At 37.3% G+C, this 9122-nt stretch overlaps 1 long non-coding RNA gene across 1 annotated transcript in view; it reads right to left on the bottom strand.

Annotated features, from left to right (window-relative positions):
• LOC106466468 overlaps positions 1-2368 on the bottom strand; it is a 22594-nt gene extending 20226 nt beyond the window's left edge. The window contains exon 1 of the long non-coding RNA XR_001291268.2: positions 1970-2368. This is a non-coding gene — a long non-coding RNA (uncharacterized LOC106466468). The remainder of the gene's footprint in view (positions 1-1969) is intronic.
• Between the last annotated feature and the right edge of the window lie 6754 nt (positions 2369-9122).

The raw sequence follows: 9122 nt of genomic DNA, 5'->3' as shown, positions 1-9122 counted from the left end.
GGCCTTACCTACATACACATTACCTAGAATTTGAGGACTACAAGGGACCTATTGGTCTATCTAGGCCATCCCATCCACTAACATTTAAAGCCATCCCTTATCATTCAAATACTTATAAAGCCTTCCATTCCAAAGGGGGCCAACCAGCTTATTAGACAGATAAAGCTGTCTTACCTGAAGATGATTCCTATTTTGCCATAATTTATACCCTAATCCTACTATTCTCACAATAAGTACACAAAAAATGATGCATCAACACTATCAATTTCCTAAACAATCTTAAACACCTCATATTTTTTTCAAAGAGAAAACAATTTCAGAGATCTTAATCTGTCATCATTTGACAGCCTATCCATTCCAGGTAACAAACTAGTAGCTTTCCTCTGAACCCTTTCCAACATTTTAATATTCTTCCAAAGATAAGGACCTCAAGACTAAACACAGTATTCAAAATGTTGTCTAACCTATGAAATTATAACCTCTTTGGGTTTATATTTAATATTTCTGTAGATACAACTTAAAATCCTCTTTGTCCTGCCACTAGCAACAACATATTGCTTGTATAGCTTAAGTCTGATCAGCTATAACACCAAGGTCCTTTTGTTCCATAACACTGTTAAGGTCATACTCATCAAAATTACTCATACCCCACATGCATACTCTGCTTTTATAATTAAAAGCCATCTGCCATTCATTCATCCAGATTTTGCTATATAGCAAATGCTTAATTTATCATAGCACTGATACAACAAAGATGAAACAGTTGATATGCTTTCCCAATTAGAGACTACTTAAAGGTCTTGGCCAACCACTTTTGGTGAAGATTTAAATTTTTTTATGCTGAAGATATATGGAGTTTTTCTGGTTTTTTTTTTTTTATGCTTGACTGTTCCAATAAGTTCAGCATCCATGAACATGATGCTACCTTGCAAGGTTAACACTATACTTTGCTTCACCATGCTACAGCCTACTACTGAATAATACATACTCACTACAACTCGATGGATTTAACAAGCCAACTCGGATAAAATGTCAAGATATAAATTTTTTTTCTTCTAATGAGGGTTAATCTGAAATGTAAATGGCTGTATAATGGAAGCGTGTTTTTTTGTTTGTTTTTTCTCAGCTAGAACAAGCAAGATAAAAAATTAATTAAAAAATTTGGTAAAGATCCTGGAAAATTATAAGTTGTACAGCCTGTTAATTTTATTTAATGAAAAATACTAATGATTAATTAGCATAAAAATATGAAAAGTTGCTCAGATGATCAGCTTCACTTGCAAATGGCTGTTCTGATAAGAAAAAATATTATTATTTTTCTAATTATAGCATTAAATAGTCAGGTGAATGCTGCCAATATGGACAAAGAGATTTTCATTATTTTTTTAAATTTATTTTACACATTCAAGAATAAGTAATGCACTGTTTCACTGTTTGAGAAAAAGATTTCTGAGGTATTGCATTACTAATACCATTACCCAGTATTAATATAATTTTTAGTTTTATTCGAGCCTTGGGAGAGTGAAACCACTCATACTTTTTAAGTTTTACTTTTAATTTTTATTAAAACTAATAGTACTTTGAGTGGTTTTTCACTCTCCTAAGGCTCGAGTAAAATTTAAAAACTGGCCAACACTCTTTCACAGTTATCGTTCGTTGTTATCCTGTGCGTAAAGGTATGAAAAAATACGTTAAATGTTTGAACAAATTGAAATGCATGGAAATAAGGATAATCTAAAAACTAAGTTTTGCGTTTCTGACAACGACAAAAATGTTCCGAAAACTAGAACAATCACGATTTCTTCTGATAACTACACTTACGAGAGAGAAAAAAATGGATAGTCTAATTAATTTTACTCGCCTACGTGCCACGGCAAAAGTTAAGCCTAACTTTTTTCCTGCATGAAATTGCAAAATTAACCGAGCGTTAGGTATGGATTATAAAATAAGTTACACAAGAAAAACTTACCTAAGGATAAGACTGCAAATGAAATTGAATTTGAACAGTCTGAAGTCAAGTATATCAATAACTAGTAATAATAATATGAATACAGAATTTTACAAAACGTGAACAGACTCTATAATTTAACAGCTAAGTAAGGAAAACATCAAAATTACAACTGTAAGTGTAACACAAGTAAGTAGTATAACCATCAGTCCTAATTTCCATATCCTACGGTATTTCTCTGAGGGCGTCGGCTAACGTACTAGAAGAACGTTGACTTTTCCTCTCTCATTCGTAACGTATACGTACTTTTCATTGAATTGATCGAGATGTTTTACTATTATTATTATTCATATATTTTACGTAGGCCACAGGGTAGTTCAGATCTTTGGCACCGGGGATAAGTTGTAAAATTATGCGAAAAAAAATCAACATTTTGTTTGTTTGTTTGTTTGAAGTTAAGCACAAAGCTACACAATGGGCTATCTGTGCTCTGCCCTCCACGGGTATCGAAACCCGGATTCTAGCGTTGTAAGTTCGCAGACATACCGTTGTGCCACTGGGGGTAAAATTCAACATAATTATAAGTTTGGAGGGAAGTTGAACTTCAGACGGTAATCTGATTGTGAACAATTACATTTGAAATGTGGAAAGTAATATGCAATTATTTCCAATAGATCTAATTTTATATACAAATTCTAAAACCAACAACATCTAAACCCTCCAGCTATTGCTTTCTGGCTTATCTAATACGGTTTAGGGGTCAAGATATCAATGAAAATAGTCCAAATGTAGCTTGAAAGCTTAAAATGTAAGATGGATTCTCTCAGTGTATATTTGTTTGTTTTTCGCTTATCACGAACTTGGTACTGTGTTATTCTCAGGTGCACTGATTTTCCTTAGAGTAGTCGAATAGGTCCTCAAAACAACACAAGGCTTAACAGACAATGTTATGCAGAATTTAACTGTATTTCCTGACTTTTGACTTGGTTATCAAGAACGAAAGGACTAGGAACCACGTAAAACTGGAAATTTGAGAGGTCTTAGAAATATGTGCTAAAATTAATGGAAATCTGCAAAGAATTTGTTCCAAACAGAGAAACCTTAGTATTATACAGACGAAACGGTAACCGGACAACTAGACACCAGACACCTAAAAGAATGAGGAAGTAGGACATTTAGACACCTAATAACTTTGGAGGGGTGTTAAAACTTCGCAACATACTTAAAATACATATAATGGTGCTAATATATATATAATGGAGTAAAACTGGTAATATAGTAGGCCTAAATATATTGTTACGACAGCGGAAGTCACGTGACCCTAGTAACACGTCATGAACTTCTAGAAAATTCATGTCCCTTCCTGAAGCCTCGAGTGTTTCCTAGATGTACGGTATTCTTGTATATAAGACCGCCAAGAACTGACGGCAACAATGTAATTGAATTGCAGACAGAGATAGAGACGGACAGTTGGGTCGAGCGCGTGAGTCGTTTGTTGTGAATTATAGCATTAGTTTAAGTTATAGCGTGACCGTGGAAATTAAGTAAATTTCAAAGTTGTATTGAGAAAGAATAAACTAGTTTTATTTAAGAAAGGACTGGTGTCGCTAAAGTTTCATCGGAAAGAAATTATACGGGAAATTAACTAACGAACAGAGACTTAACAAATTGGTGTCAGAGAGTGGGTCGAAAAATAAGGGAGCATGTATTCTCAAGGTATCACCTGACATCAGTACAAAAGATCACCATCTAATTCTATCTAGTATGTTTGACATTACAGAAATATTTCACACAAGAAAGTGTACGAGATGTCACAGGTAAATAACACATTGTATTATTCATTGGTGAACTAATTTCTGCACAAGTATAGGTTAACTTTCCTTTTTGCCAGTTGTCAAATAGAAAGGCTTTTAGTTATATTTCTTAATTGTATAAATATATACTATGTTGTTATTGGGCTTAGGATTCTTCTACAGTAGGTGTCTGTGACTTGTTAGCGATAAATTCAAAGATGAATAAACAGCACTCACTTCACTTGTTTTCAAAATAATATATATATTCGGAACAAGTAAACGTATCTACAATAAATTCTTCAACACTATAGATATTATGGACATATCATAAATACTATATACATAATTCTGTCCTTCTTGTCAAATATACACTTAGGCCTATTCACTTACTTTAGAATTAGAGTTGACAAGACCAACTATCCTCTATTTCTATCGCACTAGTAATAGTATTCTCTGTGATTCTCTTACAATTGTGGTGCAAGTTACAGTAACCGTTTGGTCTTCTTTCTTTTGAAAATCCTCTGTTCCTTTTGTCAAAGTGCACTCACACTGATTCAATTAATTTAGAACCACGCTTTGACAGAATAAAGTTATTTTCGTTATCTTCTTTTCTACTGTTAGTTTCACTCTTAACATATTAAAAGTTAGGCCTATGTCAATCATTAGGCCTATCACTTCTACTGTAGTTAACTTCACACCAACGTTATTCTCTTTTGCTATTATCTGTCTGCTGTTCCCGCTCGTCTTACGCTATTTATATCTTTATCACTTAATGATTAATCGTCTGTCCCCTTCTATATTCTCGACGACAATGAATTATTAACAAAACTTCACACAATCGTCTGCTTTTAACTCTTATTATGACAAACTAAACAATAATAAAATATTCACTCACAAAAATAAATTAATCACTAATATCTAAACGAAACAGCCTTTTATATCATGACATAAACCCCTCTTCAAGATAAAATATTTACAATTTTTTATTGCTATATATAAAGACTGTTCTTAGTTCATACACAAAGTCTGCTCCAACATTTGCAGTCTCTTTGATAGTTTCATTGCAGAACCTGTAGTTCTGAAGGTACAATGCCTACCTCATGATCCTTGCAACTATGAATGTATGCAAATGTTTGATGGTCTATCTGGATGATGAACTCCTTCCCATATAGATAGTTCTGGAATTTCCAAGTGGCAAATATAATGACCAGACACTCTCATTCAATCACAGAGTAATTCTTCTAACTATTTAACAGCTTTTTACTTACATAAGTTACTGGAAACAGTCCATCTTCATGTTCTTGTAAGAGTGCTATCCCAATTCCAATGTCTGAAGCATCACCCTGAACAATGAGTGATTTGTTGAAGTCTGTAATTCTAAGAATTGGTAAGCTTCCCAACATGTTATTTAACTTCTGAAATGCCATCTGGTGTGGTTGTTCCAATTTCACCTTGTTGGGCAAGCCTTTCTTGGTTAGGTCAGTCAATGGTGCAGTAATATCAGCATAATTTGGGATGAATTTCCTGTAGTATCCCACTAACCCCAGGAAGGATCTGACTTGCTGCTTGGTCATTGGAGCTAGTGTATCTTATATGTAGATTATCTTTTCCTTTTCCATGGCTATCTGTCAGTCCCCCACTTTATGTCCAACAAACTCCAGCACAGAATATCCGATGTAGCACTTGGATGGTCTGATGGTGAGGCCTGCTGCCCTCACTCGCTGGAACAGTTGTCTAAGTCTCTTCAGATAGTCTTCCCATCTTGCAGTGTGTGTCACAATGCCATCCACATAGTGCTCAATGTTGTTGGTGTTGTGCAGCATTCTCCTTATCATGCTGTTGAATGTTGCTGCTGAATTGACTAACCCAAATGGCACCCACTTAAATTGGTAACATCCATCTCGTGTCACAAATGCTGTCTTCACTTTAAATCCCATCTCATCAGGATTTGCCAATAACTTTTACTGTTATAAATCTTTGAAAAGAACCTGACCCCATCTAGTTTTGCCATGATGGCCTCTGGGTTACCCATAGGTTCAGAATCGAACTTTGTCGCGAGGTTCAGCTTCCAGAAGTCTATGCAGAAACAGTTTGATTTGTCCCTCTTCTTCATGATTACAACTGGTGAACAGTAAGCTGAATTTGAAGGCTCGATGATTCCAGCTTCCAACATTGCCTCAACTTCCTGCTTTATCATATCTCTCATTGCATAAGGCATCTGAAAGGGCTTTACTTTGACTGGATCCCTGGTTGTGGTCTCAATCTTCTGTTGCACAATGTTTGTCTTTCCTGGTTTATCCGTGAAGATATCTGTGTACTGGCACAGTAGGTCTTGTAACTCATTATTTTGCTTGCAAGTCAGTTCTTTGCTGATGTTGACATCTTTGTATGTTTCATCTCCACCTAGTGGACTTAGGTCTAATAGGTCCTCATCTTCTAAGACAAGGTCACTGTCTTCTGGTTCTGCAGCTATGATGGCCACATATGCAACATTCATCTGTTTCAATAGCTGCACCCCTTAGGTCTTCTTCTCTCCCAAAATACATCTTTAACAGATTGGCATGGTAGGTCTTGGTCTTCCCATTCACATTCACCTTGTAGTCCATTCTGTTGAGTACTTCCTGTACTTCAAAAGGTCCTTTCCATTGCCGGGTGAGTTTGTTGTAGTCTGTGGGCAGTAGAACTAAGACCTTTTGTCCAACCTTAAAATGTTGATCCTTGTCCTTCTTGTCATAAAAATGCTTCTGACTACCTGGAGCTGCATGCAAACTATGTCAAGCGAGTTGACAGGTCTCCCCCAGTCCGTTTCTGAGGTCTAACACATACTGGTATGTGTTCCTTACTTCTGACACTTTTTCTCCTGTCCATAGTTCTTTCAGTATTTGCATCAGACCTCATACTGTTCTTCCATACAGTAACTCGAAGGGTGAAAACCCTGTACTTATTTGTGGGACTTCTCGATAAGCAAATAATACTGCCTGCAAGTACCTATCCCAGTCATGTGGTCTCTCTAGGCACATCTTCTTTAGCATACTCTTTAAAACTCCATTGACTCTCTCACAAAGTCCATTAAATTTAGAATTGTACAGGGTGGTAAAGAGTTGCTGAGTACTGATGAGTCTGCAAACTTCTTGCATCAGTTCTGAAGTAAACTTGGTCCCTCTATCTCTCAGGATTTCTCTCGGAAAGCCTACTCTGCAAAATATCTCCAGGAGGGCTTCTGCTACCCTCAATGTGTCTATCTTTGCCAGAGTTATTGCTTCCAGATAATGTGTCACATAGTTGGCTACTGTTTGTTTGTTTGAATCTAAGCACAAAGCTACACAATGGGCTATCTGTGCTCTACCCACCACTGGTATCGAAACCAGGTTTCTAGCACTGTAAATCTGCAGATATCCTGCTGTGCCACTGGGGGCATCGGCTATTATCCGAACACACTAGCTGCCCTTGTCAGACACAGGCGCTAGTAGCCTGATCAAGTCCACAACTACTTTGCTGAATGGCTCTTCTATGGGAGGCATCTCCCTCAATGACACTTTGGCTAACTTCCCTCTAGGTATTGTCCTTTGGCAGATGTCACATGACCTGCAGAATCTACTCACATCTCCAATGCCTCCCGGCCAATAGAAGTTACTGGTGATTCTGTCTGCCATTTTCTTTGTTCCTAGGTTTCCTCCAACAATTGATTAATGAGCCAACTTCATCACTTGAGTCCAGTATTCTGTTGGTACTATGATCTGTTTAACTTCTCCAGTATAACTGCCTTGATAGATTTGGTATAGAACTCCCTTCCCATCCTCTATTCTATGAGTAACTTTCCCCCTTTGTTTTGTGCTCGACTTTCTTCTGGGCATTCTCTCAATTCTTCTGCAGTGAAGGGTCTTTCATCTGTGCTTCCTTCATTTCCTGCAAACCTAAATTTGGGATATCGCCTTTTGATGCTTACAGGGGCTTGATGTCTTGTATGCTTTGCTTTTCTTCAGCTCTGATGGTTACAGCAGGTGCTTCATCAATCTTCTTTCTGTCTACTTACTCAAAGTTTCTACTACCTGGTATGTTTCCTATCAACAAGTCGTGTACTGGTTCCTTGAAACATATGGCCTCAAGGTCTCCTACATAATATGGATTATCTACCTCTATTTTTGCTGTGGGAGATTTTTTCATTATCCCATCCATTAGCACACAGAGGCGTACTTTTCCTGTCATCTGATCATTGGATACTAGACTGGTTCTCACTGCTGCACTACTGCATCAGTGTCTTGTATAACCTTCATTTTCTTGTCCCCAACATAGTCTTCACATATTGGCATATTATTATTTGGTGGCACCTCTTGATATTTGTCACATGCTCCCATCACTATTGGCACTATTGATCCGTTTGCTAATTTTAGCCAACCATTAGTCATGATCTGAACAATTATGCTTTCTTGTATTGAATTTGAGAAGTAACCTTGATTCTTTTTCTTCTGATTGCAGCATCTAAAGTGCCAGTTGTCCCTCTGAGTTCTTTAATGATCTTAACCAGCGTAATGCAGCATGGTCTGTTCTGATGGTAAACCTGGCACCGTAAAGAAAGGATGGAAATATGTCAGACTCTTTACTATAACAAGGAGTTCCTTTTGTGTTACACAGTAGTTCCTCTCTGGTCTACTCAGGACCCTACTGAAATAGGCCACCACATGTTCGTTTACACCCACTTTCTGAGACAACACTCCTCCAATCCCGACATTACTAGCATCACAATCCAGTATGTATGGCAGCGAGGTACTGGAAGCTTTAGAAGTGGAGATGAGGCCAATTTTTCTTTCAATGTCTTAAAAACATGCTGGCAAGAAACTGCCCATTCAAACTTCTGGCCTTTTTTGGTCAAATCATGTAGTGGAGCAGCTATAGTTGCAAAGTTCTTCACAAACTTCCGATAATAAGTACAGAATACTAAGAAACTTCTTAACTCTCCCACATTGTCTGGTGTTGGCCAATCACGCACTGCTTTCACCTTGTCAGGATCAGTTTGCACACCTTGCTCACTTACAATATGACCTAAGTAAAGCACCTCTTTCTGGAACAAGTGGCATTTCTTGGGATGGAGTTTGAGGTTTGCTGCTTTCAAATGCTTAAATACTTCCTCTAGCCGGGACATTTCCTCATCAAAAGTTGTTGCAAATGCAATGACATCATCCAGGTACACTAAGGCTATTCTCCATTGTAGGCCTTCCAGTATTCTTTCCATCAGCCTCTCAAATGTTGCTGGAGCATTGCTAAGCCCGAATGGCATCACACGGTATTGCCAGAGTCCTTGGCCATAACTAAATGCAGTCTTAGGTTTATCTGCTTCAACTATTTTCACTTGTCACTTTACCGGAGCTGTTCTTCTTGGAGGG

The sequence above is a fragment of the Limulus polyphemus genome, unplaced genomic scaffold (assembly GCF_000517525.1).
Source record: "Limulus polyphemus unplaced genomic scaffold, Limulus_polyphemus-2.1.2 Scaffold2268, whole genome shotgun sequence".
Classification (NCBI taxonomy): Eukaryota; Metazoa; Arthropoda; class Merostomata; order Xiphosura; family Limulidae; genus Limulus; species Limulus polyphemus.
Note: the sequence above shows the minus strand (reverse complement) of the source record. Positions and strands in the feature narration are given on the sequence as shown.